Raw genomic sequence first — 19,982 nt, 5'->3', positions numbered from 1 at the left:
AAAAAACAATTGGACTCCTTCAAAGAAAAATGGTCTCCATTTATTAAATCAATAAATATTAATCTATAGCCTCCGCTTGTATGTGGGCGTATGCCATTTCCCTCATAAAATTGTAATTATTATTCTGTCTGTGTGTATAGTCTGACTTCTCTCTGCTTTATTTCAGTTTATTAACCCTCTACCTTTTTAAGTAGGATGGCACCATGGACTTCAAGGCTGTGTGCATGCACTAGTGGTGTCCCTTCCCTATTGCTCTTGGGGTTGCTCTCTGGCTCTGCGGGGCCGGCGTGGCTCGGGCCCCTCTGCCTGGGGGTGGGTGTCCCCGGTGTCTCTCCCTTTGAGCCCTGGGTCTGCTGGGTTTGTGCGCTCTCCCGGGGCCTTGGGGGTGGCGGCGGCTGGTCTCTTCTGGGGCGCCCTGGCTGGCCCTGGGGTTTGGGGTGGGTCGTCCCTCTGGTCACTCCCCTGTCCTTTCCTGCTCTGCTTCCCTCCTCCTCCCTCCTCTCCTGCCTGGCCGCTCGTCCTCGTCCCTCTCCCTCCCCTGGGGGGGCTGGGGGCCCTCCGCTGCCTGGGGGTCTGGCATGGGGGCCGGGTGGTCTCTCTGGGGGGGTGGCTCTGGCTCATCCGGGCACAGGCCTTGGTACTTGCCTGTGTACCGCCACTGGAGATAAATTTCTGCTGGCTGGGGGCTTCTGTCCGGGCCCGGTGCTGTCCTGGGGAGTAGTGGGGTGGGTGGGGTCTCGGTGATGCTGCGGGGTGGGCGCCCTGCATCCTGGACGTGCCGGCTCCGGGGTGGGCGTGGGGGCTCATGGCCCTTGCTTCCTAGTGGTGCGGCCTGGTCCTCCCTCCGGGGCAGGGTGCTGCGTGCGGCTGGCCCGTGGTGGGGCTGTGGCGCCTACCGGGGCGCTGGTCGAGTGCTGCGACTTCTGGGGGTTTCGGTGCTGGCCGGGCCGGTCGGGTTCGTGTGGGCTCACCTTGGCCTCTTGCCTCCGGGCTCTGGGGGCCCTCTGCATCAGTACCGGTGGTCTTACTACCTGTCTCCCCCGCTGCTCTCTCCTCATGGGCCGGATCCACACCAGACTGCCTCTTACTGTGCACTTCACACACTCCACACGTCACTGTATATAGTTAGTCTTAGGCACATATAGGGACACAACAGCTAGGGCCCCGAGAGCAGGTGGGGGCAGGAGTGATGGGCTCTGTGGTGGGGCGGATGGCAGGGCTCTACGGCCTTGTCTCTTCCCCATCACCCTCTTGCTTGCCTCCCCTGCTCTCTAATTTCTTTTTAATGCACCACACACACTCACACCTTGGGGGTAGGTCTGGGACGGCTCGGGGAACTTGGGCCAGGGTAGGCTGCAGAGTAGCCATCCTCTGTGGTCCTCTGGCCCGCCCCCTGGACGCCTCGCCCAGCCTCCCCACTTTTAATGCACCACATGACACTCAGGGTTACACTATCACGGTGCAGGGATAATGTCTCCAGTCTGGGATCGGGAGACATATTAACAGGGAGTAATGGGGGGATCTCACTAATATGGCCTCACTGGTGGGACCCGGCCCCCCTTATAGCTATGGGGTGGCGGGGGTGGACCATCATCCGTGTTGCTGTGGCTGGGGGGTCCCCGGGACCTGGGGGCTGTGGTCGGGGGGGGTTCTCCTGCGTGCCCGACGGGTCCGGGCAGGTGCGATGGCTCTTGGTGGGCTGCGGGGGCTGGATTGGCCGTCCTGGTGGGCGCTGTGGCTGTACTGCGGGCTGATGGCATGTGGTGGCTCTGTCCTGGTGGGTTGTCAGGGCGCATTGCGGGGAGTGGGGGCCCTGGGTGTACTGCGCTCACCTGGGGCCTGGTGCGGGGGGTATGCGGGGTGCCTCCCTGTCGGCATCGCCGGGCCCCACCACACTGTCCATTTTTACCCTCTGGACTCACATCGGGTCCCGGCTCCGATTTCCTCTGGCCGGCTCCCGGTGGCGGCCTGCCTTGTGATGGGCTGGTTGCCATCCCTTCGGTGGGCCGCTCGGCCCCTGTGTCTGGCTTCCTGGCTGTGTGGGGCCGTTGGCCCCCTCGGGGGGGGTGATAGGGGGTGGGGGTGGGCGGGTCGGGTGGTGGGGTGGGGGGTTTGGTGGGGACTGGGGTGGGCGGGGTTGGGGTTTGGGTGGTGGGTGGGTCCTCGTGCCCCGGGCTGCCTGGGTCGGTCTTGGCGTGCTGGGGGTGTCGGTAGCTGCTCCCTCTTGTTCTCCGGGTTCGCGTCGTTCACGGTGGCCCCGGTGGCTCTCTGGGGGTGCCGCCCTGTGGCTCCTACGGCCCGGGGGGAGGGGTGCCCTGTTGGCTTGGCCCTGCCTTGCCGTGACTGCTGTTCTGGGCTTCGGGGTTCTTCACACTTGCATGTTTGATCAGGTCTTGCCAGCTACTGCCGAGTCCCATTTCAGCGATTGATGGGTCCCGCCAGAATGTGCTGAGAATTTCTCCAGTCTCTACCCTAAACTCATTCTCTCTCGCACTAGTATCCTTTTCTGGCCTATTCTATTCTATTCTATACTATCAAGACACCCACAATTATGGTGCTCAGTACCATTTGTTCATTTATTATTGAATCTCTTTTTCTTTTGTGTTGGTTTGGTTTTCTTTTCTTTTTTCAAATTTTTATTTTTTTTTTCTATTGATGGACAGTTAGTAGTTGGGCATAACACACCACCTTACAATCTTTAATTGCAATAGCACCGCCTGTTATTTTCTATCCCTGTTCATCCTGTTCGTCCTGTTCGTCCTGTCCAGTCTTTGTTTCCCCCACACATCACTGAGGTGTAGCACTGCCCTCCCTGGCTCATAATAGGGAATTCTAATAAAGAATATCTGCTTAGCTTTCAGGGAGGGCCGGTGATGGTCACACACATGCACTAAATATTAAAATATTTGGCTGCAAGACTAAAATATGCATCAATCTCATATAATGTTGACACCTCTTTTGTGGAGTTAAACAATGAGAACAAATGCAGACAAAAAAAGAAAAAAAAAAAAAAAAGGAAATAATAAAATCTGGACACACACAAGAACTCGCTGATCATCTGAACAACATGGACGACATGGGAAACATACAATCCACACAAGAAGAGGAAATAAACCGGACCATTTCATTCCTGGACATGAACATTCACCACAGAGAAGACAGCAGCATCAAAATAACAGTTTACAGGAAACCCACACACACGGACCAGAACCTCCTCTGGACATCAGAACACCCACAGAACACAAACTACCAGTTAGAACACTATTAGAATGGACCAGAACCTCCTCTGGACATCAGAACACAAACTACCAGTTAGAACACTATTAGAACGGACCAGAACCTCCTCTGGACATCAGAACACCCACAGAACACAAACTACCAGTTAGAACACTATTAGAACGGACCACAACCTCCTCTGGACATCAGAACACCCACAGAACACAAACTACCAGTTAGAACACTATTAGAACGGACCAGAACCTCCTCTGGACATCAGAACATCCACAGAACACAAACTACCAGTTAGAACACTATTAGAACAGGACCAGAACCTCCTCTGGACATCAGAACACCCACAGAACACAAACTACCAGTTAGAACACTATTAGAACAGACCAGAACCTCCTCTGGACATCAGAACACCCACAGAACACAAACTACCAGTTAGAACACTATTAGAACAGACCAGAACCTCCTCTGGACATCAGAACACCCACAGAACACAAACTACCAGTTAGAACACTATTAGAACACACCAGCATCATAACCGATGATAAAGACAGACAGGAGGAGGAAAAACACATCAGAACTCACTCACACACTACAAATATCCCATATGGGCCATAAACAAAGGAAAACAACAAGCCAAAAACAAAGAGAAAAAACTAAAACAAACAAAAACAAAACATACACAAAAACCAGACAATAAAAATAAAGACATAATCAGCATTCCATATATCCGAGGGACAACAGAACCCATACATCCCATAATGAGAAAACACAACATGACGTCATCAACACGCCATCACATGTCATCAACACGTTATCACACGTCATCAATACGCCATCACACGTCATCAATATGCCATCAACATGTTATCAACATGCCATCAACACGTCATCAACACGCCATCACTACATCAACACGTCATCAACACGCCATCACTACATCATCAACACGCCATCAATACGCCATCATACGTCATCAATACGCCATCAACACGTTGTCAATACGCCATCAACACGCCATCACACGTCATCAACATGTCATCAATATGCCATCAACACGGCATCATCACACGTCATCAACACGCCATCAACACGTCATCAACACGCCATCACACGTCATCAACACACCATCACACGTCATCAATGCGCCATCACACGTCATAAATATGCCATCAACATGATATCAACACACCATCAACACGCCATCACTACATCATCAACACGCCATCACACGTCATCAACACATCATCATCATCATGCCATGCAAAAAATGAGGGAGGGATGGCTTTACCATGTTTTAAAACATACTTCTATGCAGCTCAGATTAAGCCTATTCTCAACATGTGCTCATCCAAATTCCAAGCCAGGTGGAAAGATATTGAAATTTCGGAAATGAATGACTCCCCAATCTATGCAATTTTAGCTCATCCAAACTTGGACAAATATATTAATATGACACAAAATCCATGGATTAATGCCCAACTTAAAATATGGAGCAAAGTTAAGGGAGAATTTAAATTAGATGACAAGGTACAGATTCTACGTTGGTGTGCATTTGACCCTGGGTTTAAGCCAAACCTCATAGACGCTACATTTAAACATTGGATCTGTAAGGGAATAACAACCTTTTATTCACTTACGCATGATGGAAAATTGAAAGATTTTGATAGTTTGAAGACAGAATTTGGACTTACAAACGCTGACTATTTCAGATATCTTCAGCTACGTAACTATTTTCAACAGCATATCATCTCAAGGACGGATATTAGAGATCCTATACTACTTCTTTTCCTAAAGGCTTATAAAAACTCCTTAGTTAAAGGCGCTATTGGTAAATTGTACAAAGGGTTGATAACTAAAAAAGACAACTCAACTTATCACATCAAAGAAAAATGGGAAAAAGAAGGGAATTTTATAATATCAAAAGATGAATGGCTCAGTGCATGCGAATCAGTGAGGAAATCCACAAGTTCCAATAAGTGGCGAGAGTTTGGTTGGAAGTGCCTTATACGTTTCTTTATCACACCAAAGCAGAGGGTGCATTTTAGTGGGGGTCCAGCTGACTGCTGGAGGCTGTGTGGGGATCATGAAGCAGGACACTGGCATATATTCTGGGATTGTTCTAAGATCAAACCTTTTTGGGTTAACGTCCAATGAACATTAAAATCCCACTTCAACCACATACAATATTTTTTGAAAATTGCAATAATTTATGTCAAATTTGGAACAAATACCTTTTTTCAATTTTGGTAACAGCTGCCAAGAAGGCGATCACAAGATGCTGGCTCCTGCCCGACCCCCCTACAGTGTCTCAATGGAATACTATTGTTAAAGAAATTTATACAATGGAGGCCATTACTTTTTCTTTAAAGTTAAAAAAGATGGTCTTTGTTAATCTTTGGAGTGGATGGGTGAAATATATCAAGCCTCTACAACAGGACTTTGTTGAAATATCCTGCACTTAGGAACGTGCTTACAAATGTTATTAATGACTTATTTGCTTTATTTTAAGTGATGAGGTGCACTGACTTCTCCCCCTGCCTGTTTTTTTTTTCTTGGTTTTATAATTTTCTTTTCTCTTTTTTGTTTTTTGTTTTGTTTTGTAACTAAAGAAGAAAAAAATCATTATGGAAATACTTGCATTGTAAACCTTGTTTGTGAACTATTTTTGAAAATAAAGAATTTTAAAAAATGACAAAAAAAATCATGTCATCAACACGCCATCAACACGTCATCAACACGCCATCAACACGCCATCAACACGTCCTCTGACGCTCTGAAGAAGACTGCAGATGCAGCAGAAACATGTCAGCAAGATAAAACCATCCTTTCCTTATTGAGTTGTCGGATTAAAAGTAAAGCTATTCTATAGATCATTTAAAAGGTTCAAACTGAGTTCATCACCAGACAGAAACTACTTTAAACTCCCACTAAATGGACTAGATGGCTTCATGTTTGTTTCTAGAGAACCACACCAGACAGGAAAGAACTGTAGCCATAAGTTAAACGTCATTATCTACACCTGGTTAGACACAAACCAAATCAGAACACATCAAACACAAAAACATCTCAAACACACAAGTCCATTTAGTCAACAGAAGCAGAAAAGACAGATTCTATTTCAATGTCCTGATGGTGACACTAAAAGCTTCTTAATTAAAGAAGGAAAAGAAATGATGGGTTCATTTCAGTTCAGTTTGAAGGTTTGGGTGAGTTAATGTGAGGAGTGGGAGTATAAAGGAGTGTAAATTAGTGTAGGTGAGGAACTGAGGAGGGCAGGAGAGGCTAATGTGAGGATTATGCAGCCTAAAGTCTGGAGATTTGGACAGAAAAAAAACACTAAACTTACCTCCACCAGGGTCCAACAGAAGGTGCAGACATCCCAACAGCTGAAGAGGTGGAATCTCCTGTCCTGGGATCAGTTCATATCCAGCAGGTGTTCAAGAGCAGGAAAAAGCTGCTTCTGGATTCTAAATCTACTCCGTTTATTCCAGACTGCTCACTTTACTTTAATATATCACACTTTAGAAGAGAACTGACCACAATCTGGGAAGTTCCTCCTGAAATCTCCTGGTTCCTCCCAGTGCTCTCACTCATCTCCTTTGTTCTCCAGGCTTCTTTCATTAGCAGCAGCTCACAGGTGTATCTGCTTCATGACATCACTTCCTCCCTGCACTTCCTGCCAGGTAGAAATAAAAGTCTATTCTGTCCATTTTCTTTCTGTTGCAAAGTTTCCTGCATTTCCTGCAGTTGATTTATTCATTTTTAAAAGGTCAAAAGAGACTATTTTTATCTGTAATTCCGCTAACGTGACTGAACGTGGGCTGCAGTTCCTGTTATTTAAACATCAGTATGATGTATAAATGCAGATGGACTTCATGTATTTCACTATGCAGACATTTTTATTGATGGCCAATATATTTTATAGACATAAACATATTTGATAGAAATATTAGAAATGGATTTCTGTTTCCTCATAATAATTGAGTTAATGCCATGAAATGTTCATCGGTGATTCACCTTTAGTGTGAAACCTTTACTTTGCAGCTATATTTTTAAAAATGTTGCTCATTTTAAGGGAAGACATTAAAGGATGGTTTTCTCAGTTAAATGAATTAAAGGTTTAATTGATTAAAAATGTGCTGCCCAACATTCAGGCGGTGCTGATGCCCAAGAAGACTGACAAGCCCGCCAAGTCCAAGTAAAGCCGGAGACCCACTGAGCAACACAAAGGCTCCTTTCAGAACCAAACGCTGTCCTCTGGTAAACAGCAAACATCCTCATGTGTCTCCAAACACTTCAACACTGTCTGTGCAACATCCAGACCATCATATGTCATTTTACACTTATTCAAACCATCAAATGTTCTTTTTAATTACTCTTAGGTCTACAACTACACTGTCTGCTACCCTTTAAAACATCAAATAAAGTACAGAAACATCATGAAAACAAGCTACAGCAGATCATTTTAATCCATCAGTCTAACATGTCATGCTACAGACTAAATCTGTACACTGAAATATCCAAAGAAACAGCTGCAATAATCACAAGTAAACTACAAAATGTGCAACATGTTTTCAACAGCACCATCCTACTGTAAACACTCATAGAAGCTGAACCCCCCAAAAAAACATCTTTGCATCACTATTAAACTATTAGTGTAAAACCCAGAAAGAGCTCAACTGCAGACATAAGAGAGGGCAGTCGGTGGCAGTTTCAGTGGGCGGAGTCAAACTAGCAAACTTTCATTACCAACATGTTCCAACTGCACACAATTAGTCTTTATTTATGTTTAGTTACAAATTATTATAAATCATACATTTCTTAGTTTATTGTTCTCGTTGAAAATGAACATTAAACTAGGAGGTAACAGTCCCTCCTCAGATAAAGAGCTCAGTCCTGCTCCTTTAAAATGGTCAACATTACTATTAAAGGCATAAGGAATTAACACAACACAGTGGGATAGTTATAAGATGAAAAATTATACTGTAACCCACAGGTTCTGCATGTCTGCAATATGCGGGACGGCCGCCCACAAACCCTGCGTAGCTCTGGCCTGTGCTCCTTGGTGTGTTTGGGAGCACGGTGTCATGCAGACAGAAGAGGATCAGACAGCAGGGGGCGTAGTTGTGATGGAGATTTTAATTGCTGCCAACTGTCATGAAAATAATGAAACTCAATAAAACTGAGTTGCTGCATCCTTGTCAATGATGCACCTCCTCTTCCAAGATGAGCCGGGAAGTTAAACACTGATGGAATGACACCAGGTCTAAGCCGGGAAATCTGCCCAGCCCTGTCAAACTCATCAGGTTTAAAATGATCACTGCAGAGCACCCACTCATCATTTACAGCAAACCCCTCTCTCCTCAGAGCTGCTTCCACTTCCTCCTCAACCCATAGTCTCAGGGAAACCTACATGGAGTAAGAAAAGTAGACAGAGAAGTAAATAAGTCTGTACACAACATATTTAAAAAGAAATCATGTTAATAAATTAAGTACAAAGAACCGAATTAGCCAATATACTGGAGACCAGTGTTGTTTAATTTGATAAGTATAACCTTGTTTAGTAACATTTCAATTATTTGAGAGCAGTCCTAAAGAACTGCCTGTAATCCCAATCATAAAATGGGTTTGGAGGAAGAACATAGATGGTAATCTGGATTTATATGAGTTAGGCTTTATAACTACTATTGGTAGTATTGGTGGTAGTAATAGCAATGTGACTACTACTAGTAGTAGTGGTACTACACTAACTACTGCTGCTGATACTGGCACTGCTACTACAACTTGTAATACTATTACAAATGCTGATACTACTTCTACGACTCTAACAGCTATTTATTCGACTACTGCTGCTTGTACTTTTAGTATTACTACTACTGCTTGTACAACTATACAACAGCTACTATTAATCGTCTGGTATTTGGTTGTCAAGCTGCTAGCTTGCGTTAGTGTTTTGCTAGTGGCTAACTAGTTAGCTCTCATAGACTGGAAGCTCTCAAGATTTAATCATGAAAAAAGAGCTTTAGACAGACTAAGACAACACTTATACCACACAAGGAAAATGAACAGAACCACGGTTTTATACTCACACTTCCAGGAGCATGCCATGGACTCCATTTTAATTTTCGGGTTAGAACAGAACCTACAATGGACAAAGCGACAGAGACAAAAAACAGAAAGGAGTTGGATTATGAGACTCCAAATTTACCATCCTCTGGGCCTGAATGAAAGGCTGGATTAAACACGGTCCTTTGCCTCCATCTTCTGGCCCAAAAAATGAAGTGCAGGGATAAAGTATGCTGACCAACAAAATAACAGATAAAACATGAAAAGAGGTTAATCCAGAATGGTACCACTCAAGTGACTTTTTTTTGCATATATTATTTTATTTATTACTTTAACTCTTAATGTAAATACGTTCTAATCTAAGTATGCGATGTTTTTAATTTTTTATATTTGGAATTGTGATTTTACCTTTTTTTAGCATGATATTCTTTACAAAAACTATGCTTATGAATTCCTTTGTGTATGCTTTTTCATATTTAAGCACTTATTTGGTAACCTATTGCACTTACAAAGGTTTATTTATGTACTTATTCATATATTTTAATGTATTTATTTATTTTATGAACTGAGTTTGGGTACATGTCTGAAGCCTCTAATATATGTTTGAATTTAATATTAAATAGACCTGTAAAGGAATATGGTTACATACTTACCTGTGAATGCTTACAGACTTACCTGAAAAGAACGTATACTTACCTGTTGGTGGGATGCCTCCTCATCGGGAAACCAGAACCTGTAGACAGCGGGAACCTGTTGGGAGAAAACGAAACAGAGTATTGTCACATAAGTGTAAATATAACTACAAAAAGGAATTAGATATTGGATTGTTATGAAATTTCCTACTTACATTTGATGATGCCTTGACTATACATTGTATATAAATACTAGGGTTAGGGTTCTGTATCATGCTTGTACTCAGCATGATACAGAAATACTGACATTGTTTATACTTACCTTCTTACAGAAGCAGACAATACTTAAACTCGTCCAGAATCCAAACCCGGACCCCCGACCCTTGACCTGGACCCCTAATTCATTCCCTAACCCTGACTCCTACCCAACCCTGACCTCTAACCTCAATCCTTCCTGATCCTAACCTCACCTGGACCTCTTACCCAGACCCCCGGACCTCTAACCCTAACCCCTACCCTGATCCTTTGACCTCTAACCCTAACCCCCTACCTTGACCTTTCGACCTCTAACCCCAACCCCCTGCCCGGACTTCTAGCCCTAACCCTCACCCCCTAACCCCAATCTCCTCACTAAAGCCCTAACCCTAGGGCCCCCCCCAACCCTAACCACACCCAAAGTAAAGAAATAAATAAATTCATATTGGGTTAAAATTCAAATAAAGGACAAACAAGTTCATGACATGTGGTTAAAAAATTAAAAACAATTAGGACACATTGGGGACAGGGTATTTAAAATTCATCAAAAAACAAACAGTCACATTGGGGAGAAGGTATTTGACGTCAGCAGGATTTCCCTGCTGACGTCTGACGTTACAGTGAGCGTATTGCGTCACTTCCTGTTGTAGTGCTGTGTTGTGTTCTGTGACTGTTGTAGCTTATCCAGTCCATCTAATTTGATATTCATTAAATCTGTGTAGCGGTAATATTTGAATGGTAACATACACTCGTTTTCTTCATGCACCCTCTCAGTACTTAATTCTAAGTTAATCTGTTATCTCTGTCCGCTAGCCTAGCACTTAGCGGTTAGCATGGCTTCTCCCTCTTCCTCTCCTTCTCTTTCCTGCTCAGTGTGTCACATGTTTAGTTACTCCTCTGCCTCCTTTAGTGATAACGATACCTGTAATAAATGCAGTCTCTTTGTAGCTTTGGAGGCGAGGCTCTCTGAATTGGAAGCGCGGCTCCGCACCATGGAAAACACCCCGCTAGCTGTTAGCCAGGCCCCCTTAGCCGGTGCGGACTGCAATAGCATAGCTGCTAGTGTAGCTTCTGCTAGCCGTCCCCTAGCAGCTCCCGAGCAGTCGGGAAGTCAGGGTAGCTGGGTGACAGTTCGTAGGAAACGTAGTCCTAAGCTCAAGCCCGCTGTCCCGGGACACCACAAACCGCTTCACATTTCTAATCGTTTTTCCCCACTCAATGACACACCCGCTGAGAAACCAACTCTGATCATTGGCAGCTCCATAGTCAGAAACGTGAAGCTAGCGACACCAGCGACCATAGTAAAATGCCTTCCAGGGGCCAGAGCAGGCGACATAGAAGCAAATTTGAAACTGCTGGCTAAAGATAATCGTAAACACAGTAAGATTGTTATTCACGTCGGCGGTAATGACACCTGGTTACGCCAATCGGAGGTCACCAAAGTTAGTGTGGCATCAGTGTGTAACTTTGCCAAAACCATGTCGGACTCCGTAGTTTTCTCTGGACCCCTGCCTGATCTGACCAGCGACGATATGTTTAGCCGCATGTCGTCGTTTCGCCGCTAGGTGTCTACGTGGTGCACTGCAAACGACGTTGGCTTTATAGACAATTGGAGCTCTTTCTGGGGAAAACCTGGTCTGATTAGGAGAGACGGCATCCATCCCACTTTGGCTGGTGCAACTCTCATATCTAGAAATATGGCTGACTTTATTAGAACTCCTAAAGCATGACAACCCAGAGTTCAGACCAGGATGCAGAGTTGTAGTCTTCTACACCTCTCTGCAATTTCCTCTCAGCTGTCACCCTCCAGTAATTCAGTTAGCTTTATTGAGACTGTGTCTGTCCCCCGACCACCAAAATTCAATAAATTAAACAATTCAAAAATGAACAAAAGACATAGTAACCATAAAAATCTAATAAAAATTAATACCACTATTTCAACTGAGCGAAGAAACAGGACAATTAAATGTGGTCTGTTAAATATTAGATCTCTCTCGTCTAAATCTCTGTTAGTAAATGATTTGATAAATGATAACCAGATTGATTTGTTCTGTTTGACTGAAACCTGGTTGCATCAGGAAGAATATGTTAGTCTAAATGAATCAACTCCTACTAGTCATACTAACTGTCATGTTCCTCCAATCACAGGCCGAGGAGGAGGAGTGGCAGCAAATTTCCCCTCTCCAGCTTAAAAATGAACCAGAGACCGAAACCTAGTTACAGTTCATTTGAAAATCTTACTCTCAGTCTCTCTAATCCAGATTTAAAAGCTCAGAAACCAGTTTTATTTGTTGTTGTATATCGTCCTCCTGCTCCTTACTCTGATTTTTTATCTCAATTCTCAGACTTTTTATCTGATTTAGTGCTCAGCTCAGATAAAGTCATTATTGTGGGTGACTTCAACATTCATGTTGACGTGGACAGTGACAGCCTTACGACTGCTTTTAATTCAATATTAGACTCAGTTGGGTTTTTCTCAACATGTAAATAAACCAACTCATAGTTTTAATCACACCCTTGACCTCGTTCTGACTTATGGCATAGAAATCAAACAGTTAACAGTATTTCCCCAGAACCCTCTTCTTTCTGACCATTTTATGATAACATTTCAATTTACAACAATAGATTGTATAGGAGTTAAGAATAAATATCATTACAGTAGATGTCTGTCTGACAATTCGGTGACTAAATTTAAGGAAATAATACCCTCTCTATTTAGTCCAGCACCACTTACTGATATAATGGAAGGGAAATATTATAGTTTTACCCCCACAGAAGTGGATTATATTGTTAATAATGCTGCAGCCTCACTGCGTACAACACTTGATAGTGTTGCACCTGTAAAAAAGAAAGTTCTATCTCAGAGAGGACCTGCTCCTTGGTATAATTCCCAGCTGCAGACTTTAAAGCAGGCGTCCTGAAAGCTGGAAAGGAAGTGGTATGCCACTAATTTAGAAGAAGTTTATGTAGCTTGGAAAAATAGTCTAGTAATTTATAAAAAAAAAGCTCATCGTAATGCCAGGACAACATACTATTCATCTTTAATAGAGGAAAACAAGAACAACCCCAGGTTTCTCTTCAGCACTGTAGCCAGGCTGACAAAGAGTCAGAGCTCTGTTCAACCTTGTATTCCTTTAGCTTTGAGCAGTAACAACTTCATGAGCTTCTTTACAAATAAAATTATTACGATTAGAGAAAAAATTAATCTGGCCCTTCCTGCAAATGTCACAGATGTATCATCGAGTACAGATACTTTAGAATTGGCTGTAAGACCAGATGAATATTTAGAATTTTTCACTCCCATACATCCCTCTGAACTAATTTCAATAGTTTCTACATCCAAACCATCGACATGTCTTTTAGATCCTATCCCAACTAGACTGTTCAAGGAGGCTTTACCTTTAATTAATTCCTCAATGTTGGATCTGATTAATCTCTCTCTAGTAACAGGCTATGTACCACAGGCTTTTAAGGTTGCTGGAATCAAACCTTTACTTAAAAAGCCCACTCTCGATCCACATGTTTTAGCCAACTATAGACCAATTTCCAACCTCCCATTTCTCTCCAAAATTCTGGAAAGAACAGTTGCAAATCAATTATGTGAATATTTACAAAGGAATAGCTTGTTTGAAGAGTTTCAGTCAGGCTTCAGAGTACATCATAGCACAGAAACAGCTCTGGTGAAAGTTACTAATGATCTTCTCATAGCATCAGATAATGGACTGGGGCCTCATTTATAAAGCTTGCGTACGCACAAAACAGGGCTAGAAAGTTACGTACGCCACTTCCAACGCAAAGGTTGTGATTTATAAAAATAAACGTGGCGTGAGAATATGCGCACCGGTGCGCCAACTTTGATGCTTGCTTACGGACATTTTGGAGACAGAGGGAACGGCAGTGCCAGACGGTGAGGTGGTGAATTGAAGCCAGATTGATCCCAAACCTTTATTGTCATCACATATTACACTTGTAGAGCCGGGGTGTTATGCAGCGTTTACAATAAGACCGAAAGTACGTTTCATTTTTTTTAACAAGATCTTTAATAGAGGCGGCAATGTCAGACAGGACCTCACACATGTTGTTCATTACGGTGCGTATTTGCTGGAGCTCATCCCGTATTTCATTTATGGCACCGATGGTGTCCCTTTGTGATTGTAGGACTCTGTCTGTCAGGACCCGACCACTTCTGGGTGTGCCGTGGTCTCGGGATGTACCGGGGACAGCCAGGCTTCATCCACGCTGACAGGACACGCTGTGGTCAGAACCTCCTCGTCAGCCAGCGTTTCCAACTCTAGAGTGACGGAGGACAAAAAGCATAAGTCCACTGCCTTTTTACAAGTCCATTTAAATATTTAATACATTTAATAAACAGATAAAAGTGTATTTTACCGGTCTCCTCTGTGGGCTCTGCCAAATCGGTGTCTCCTTCCTTCTCTGACACGATTCCACACCCGCTGGCCGTCCCGAGGATGGATGCTCTCCTGCTGTCCAGAGGTGTGGGCTCGGGTTTGCCTCTATCCCCACCTGTAGCAGACATGCTTTGGCGATGACATGTCACTCTCTTCTTGGCCTCCACCTTCAAATCAGACCACTTCTTTTTCACCTCTGCCACAGTTCTCTCTGTGGAACTCACACTGTTGACAGAGGTGACAACGTGCTGCCACTCAGTGCCTTTTCTTTTGTTAGTGATGCCACTACTATGACCACCAAACAAAATACTCTCCCTGGCCTCCACCTCATCCACAAGCACCTCTATCTCGGTCTCCGAAACATTTCGTTTTCTTTTTTCTGCCATGACTGAGCATAAAATGCCGTGGATCAGCAGCTTGTTTATATGCAAATACATTCATGAGTTACTTTGCATTGACCATTCATGGTAAAATGTGGGTGTGTCGTGGGCGGGATGTGAGGTGGATCCACCTGCGCAATCTTCCAGCTGGAGTGTGATTTATAAATGGGAAATTGCGTGCAGTTGTGCGTACGCACAGTTTTATAAATCAGAATATTTTTTGGCGTACGCCTATTTCAGATTTTCGACGTGGTCAAACTTTTAGTGTGGATCCTACGCAATGTTTTATAAATGAGGCCCCTGGTCTCTATACTTATTTTATTGGACCTTAGTGCAGCATTCGATATAATCGACCACAAACTTTTATTACAGCGACTAGAACATTCTATTGGCATTAAAGGGACAGCACTGGACTGGTTTAAATCCTACTTATCAGACAGGTTCCAGTTTGTGCATGTCAACAATGACTCTTCTGAGCATACTAGGGTTAATCAGGGAGTTCCTCAGGGCTCTGTCTTAGGACCAATACTGTTCACATTATACATGCATCCCTTAGGCAATATTATTAGGAAGCACTGTATTAATTTCCATTGTTATGCTGACGACACTCAATTGTATTTATCTATGAAGCCAAATGAAACTAATCAGCTAGCTAGACTGCAAGATTGTCTTAAGGACATAAAGACCTGGATGACCTATAATTTCTTACTACTAAATTCAGACAAGACTGAAGTCATTGTATTTGGCCCCAAACATCTTAGAGAATTGCTTTCAAAGCATATAGTTACTCTGGACGTCATTACATTGGCCTCCAGTACTACTGTGAGGAACCTCGGTGTTATCTTTGACCAGGACATGTCCTTTAACTCGCACATAAAACAAATCTGTAGGACTTCCTTTTTCCACCTGAGAAATATTGTGAAAATCAGGAACATCCTGTCTCAGAGTGATGCAGAAAAACTAGTCCATGCATTTGTTACTTCTAGGCTTGACTACTGTAATTCCTTATTATCAGGTTGTCCCAAAAGCTCTCTGAAACATCTACAGCTGATCCAAAACGCTGCAGCCAGAGTACTGACGGGAGTTAGCAAGAGAGATCATATTTCTCCTATATTGGTTTCTCCTCATTGGCTTCCTGTTAAATTTAGAATAGAATTCAAAATCCTTCTTCTGACATATAAAGCTCTTAACAACCAATCTCCATCATATCTTAAAGACCTGATAGTACCATATTATCCGAGCAGAACTCTTCGCTCTCAGACTGCAGGCTTACTTGTTGTTCCTAGAATCTCTAAAAGTAGAATGTGAGGCAGAGCCTTCAGTTATCAGCTCCTCTCCTGTGGAACCAGCTCCCAGTTTGGTTTCTGGAGGCGGACACCCTCTCTATTTTTAAGACCAGGCTTAAAACGTTCCTCTTTGACAAAGCTTATAGTTAGGGCTGACTGGGGGACCCTGACGGGGTGAGCTGGTGTTTTCATTTGCAAAACTGACTTCCCCTCTTGACGTCCCTTTAGTTTGCCCCTAGTTATGCTGCTATAGGCCTCGACTGCTGGGGAACCTCTCTTGATGCACTGAGCCCTTCTCTAACTACCTATGTATTTACTATATATACCATTACTGCATTACACTCACTCTGTTTCTTTCTGTGTCCTTTCTCCGAGTGTCCCTGGTCCCAGAGCTGGATGCTTCAGATGTGTGGTTGTGTTTTATGGTCCTTGTGTCCCACCCCCCACCTCTCTATCTCTACCTCTTCCCATCTACCTCTATCCCTCTATCTGTATCCCTCTATCTCTACCTCTACTCCTCCATCTCTATCTCTCTACCTCTTCCCCTCTACCTCTATCCCTCTATCTCTACCTCTCTACCTCTTCTGTTCCTCTCAACCCGTCCAGCCAGCAGCAGATGGTTCCCCCACATTAGAACCGGGTTCTGCTCGAGGTTTTTTCCCTGTTAAAAGGGTGTTTTCCTGCCACTGTCTCCTTAGGGCTGCTCTGGGGGTTCAGGCATATGGGTTCTGTAAAGCGTCTCGAGACAATTTGACTGTAATTGGTGCTATATAAATAAAATTGAATTGAAATTATTTAAAGCAAAGAACTACAGTTAAAATTAAACAAAAAGACAGTCAAAGGAGGAGGTAGTACTTGAAATTATTGAAATTAAAATCAAAGAGCTACGGCAAAAAATTAAGCAAATAAAGCCAAGAAATAAAGCCAAAATAAAAACGGAAGATGCATAAATAAGGCCAAGAGCTACTGCATAGTTTCAAAATAAATTCAAAGACTCTCAAAATCTAAAGTTTGACTACTGGAAACAAATAAAATCAAAAGTTATTGCATAATTTAAAAATAAATTTAAAAACCATTAAACCAAGTTTGATGAATTGCAAAAGCTAATATTAAAACCCAAAACCCACTGCTAAATCATTTAAACAAAAGGTAAAACCAAATTCGGAGTATTTGAAAAACTAAAACGGTAAAATGAAAATTCGAAAAAAAAGAAAGGGCGGAGACATGGGTATAAAAGGAAACACAAGGACAGAAGGAGTTCATTTTGCTGAAGTAGTTCAGAGCAAACAGGAAAGGGGGTGGAGACACGGGGTATAAAAGAAAGGACAGACACATGAGACGCTCATTTTGCCGGGGTAGTTTCAAGGAGCAACAGCTCACCACATGGGGAGATGGGTGACCCAGCCTGAAGAAGGCCCAAGACATGCCGAAATGTTGCAACGGGCACTCACAAAGGCCTATTATGGGATGGCACTGAAAGAGGGTAAAAAAAAAAATAGGGCTTTTATTTTAATTAATGATTATAATAAAATAAAAATAAAATAATTTTAAATGTAATTAATATATTACTTATGATACAAAGCCTAAGCTACAGAGTGATGAGGGCAAGTGAGGTCTGGGTGGGGTACCTCACAGGGAGATGGCCCGTGCACTGCCGACTCCTTGGGAGTTGGGACCCCCCATGAGGGAGGTGGGGGGCCTCCCGTGAGAGGGGGGCTTCCCCTAACACCTAACCTCAACCAGTGGAGCTAACCCTAACTATGGTGCTAACCCTAACCTGATATCTAACCCTAACCCTAACTGTTAGCTCCAAACCTGATTTTAACCCTAGAGGCTAAGCCCAGCCCCAACCCTAACATCGACCAGTGAGACTAACCATAGCTCCTAGAAGATTACCTGGAAGGTGTGGGCTGACTGCGACCAAGAAGGGGACCCCCTCCAGAGGGACCCCGTAAGGACGTGGACGGCTAGCACCGACAAATGGCCTTCCTCCGGTCAAGTAACCTAAAATTAGACACAAAAATGTTAGTCTCACAACTTAACCCTAATCTTAGACCAACAAATTGGACTAATGTAGGGTCGCTGTCAGAGTCTGGGCTGACATAGGGTGACAGGTGCTAAACTCAGTTTGTGCCAAGCCTCCGTGGCTGTTTGTCATTCTATCCAATCACGGTCTGGGCACAGGTCTCATTGTGGGGGCAGTGCTAGAGCTTGGCTCTGCACTACACAAAAGTGATGGCCCTTTCCCAGTCTCGTGTCTCCTAGGTGACCACTACACCAAATCGATTTACGGCCATTAAATATCAAAACAAGTCTAACTTTAACCTAACTCTAGCCTTACACCTGGCCCTCAATCTGGTCTTAACCTTAATTCTAACCCTGTGACATCCACCTTAAAAGAAGGAAACGCATATCTAATGGTGCACCTACCTGAAGGGGAATATCCTAAGAATATAACACCAGTATCAATATATAAACGATAACATCTTTACCAAATAAAAGTCAGAGCACTAGTTGCAGATAACCCACAGGAATGGAGAGTATTGACATACATGCGACGGCCAGTGCGTACCTTTGGCTCCCTAATCCAAACTGTGTCGTTTGGCACAAGGGGACTCATCGAGATAATCTGGTACTCAACCTAACCCTGCCTCCTGACCTACTGCTGTACAGGTGGTTCACCTGCTGCTCTGCAGAGGACAGGAAAGACCTGCAACGTGTGATTGGGACCACATTACCTCCCCTCAGAGATGTTTACACCAGCAGACTTCAGAGGAAAGCCAGGAGAATCACCAGAGACCCCTCACACCCAGGACACTCTCTGTTCTCCCCTCAGGTAGACGTTACAGGACACTTAGAGTCAAAACCAACAGACTCAGAAACAGCTTTTATCCCCGAGCTGTCAAATGTCTGCTCCCTCCCCCCTGAATGACAATATCACACACCTACAAGTGCAATGTTTATGTCAGTGTAATTCATATCATGTGCAATAATCCTGTGTAGCGCAGGTCTCTAACCACAAACCTTTTCCATACTGTATATTTGCTCTTATGTTGTATATATTTTTTAGGGTGTGTTATATAGTTTATTTTTAATGCTGCTATTCGGAGAGTACTAAACTGATTTTCATTGTTTTCTGTAACAGTGACAATAAAGATCTGTTCTATTCTATTTGTCTATCATCAACCATGTTCATAGATGTGTGCTGATATTTTCCTGTGTCTGTCCATGTGCTGAAAAACAGTCCTGTCCATATCCAGCAGCTCCACCCACCAGAGGGAGCAAACATTCTGATAGTCGCTTCCTCCATCTGACCACGCCCTATCACACACCTGTCCTGAATCCTGCACAGGCCACGTACAACAACAAGCGGTACAGATGCATCATGTAGTGCTCTTTTTGGATGATGAAGACCTGGCATTTCATCTTCCTCAGGTTCCGAAGCAGACCACACTTTTATACCCCTTGGCACCTACTGCACCATCCTTCACAACCTCTGCCTGGACCATGGAGACACACAAGGAAGATATTTAGGCAGGAGGGGATGGTGACGATGGCTCAGAACTTGGACTCAGGGATGTGGAAACAGGTGAAAGTGGCAGACGTCTCCATGCAAAGAGAAATAAAATGACTCCACATAACATTAGGAAACATGATGAGACAGTGATTCCTGTTGGGTTTCAGGAGCTGCTCCACAGAAAAACAGCTTGTTAAGCAACTTGC

General features: G+C 43.7%; 1 long non-coding RNA gene across 1 annotated transcript; it reads right to left on the bottom strand.

Annotated features, from left to right (window-relative positions):
• Positions 1 to 7,682: 7,682 nt before the first annotated feature.
• LOC129349626 (uncharacterized) lies at positions 7,683 to 10,492 on the bottom strand. Its single transcript, XR_008602696.1, has 2 exons — positions 9,321 to 10,492; positions 7,683 to 8,640 (listed from the first exon to the last, which is right to left on the bottom strand). It is a non-coding gene; the product is annotated as an uncharacterized LOC129349626 (long non-coding RNA).
• Positions 10,493 to 19,982: the final 9,490 nt, after the last annotated feature.

This window comes from Amphiprion ocellaris, chromosome 1, assembly GCF_022539595.1.
Source record: "Amphiprion ocellaris isolate individual 3 ecotype Okinawa chromosome 1, ASM2253959v1, whole genome shotgun sequence".
Classification (NCBI taxonomy): domain Eukaryota; kingdom Metazoa; phylum Chordata; class Actinopteri; family Pomacentridae; genus Amphiprion; species Amphiprion ocellaris.
Note: the sequence above shows the minus strand (reverse complement) of the source record. Positions and strands in the feature narration are given on the sequence as shown.